Raw genomic sequence first — 337 nt, forward strand, 5'->3', positions numbered from 1 at the left:
CCAAGGAAAGTGAGCCAAGGTGGGACCATCCAAGTGACTCAAAGAACTAGCCACTCACCCCAGTTCCATTCCCCAACTCACATTCTCCAACAAAAGAAAGGTCAGCAAGTCCAAAAAGAGGCCTGACTGTCCCACTCCTGGACAAGCCTATGGCAAGTCACCCCGGGTTTGGCTTCCGTCCTTCTCCCCCCTGGCCACACCCAACCAGCATCCATTTCCAGTGTTCTGGGGATCCCCTATCCTTCCTAAATAAGTCAGTCCCATAATCCCACAGCCACGTTCAGACCCCCTTGCTCTCTTTCCTCATCTTAGCCCTCAAGGAGCACAGACAAGAGGG

This window comes from Tursiops truncatus, chromosome 15 (genome assembly GCF_011762595.2).
Source record: "Tursiops truncatus isolate mTurTru1 chromosome 15, mTurTru1.mat.Y, whole genome shotgun sequence".
In the NCBI taxonomy this organism is placed as follows: domain Eukaryota; kingdom Metazoa; phylum Chordata; class Mammalia; order Artiodactyla; family Delphinidae; genus Tursiops; species Tursiops truncatus.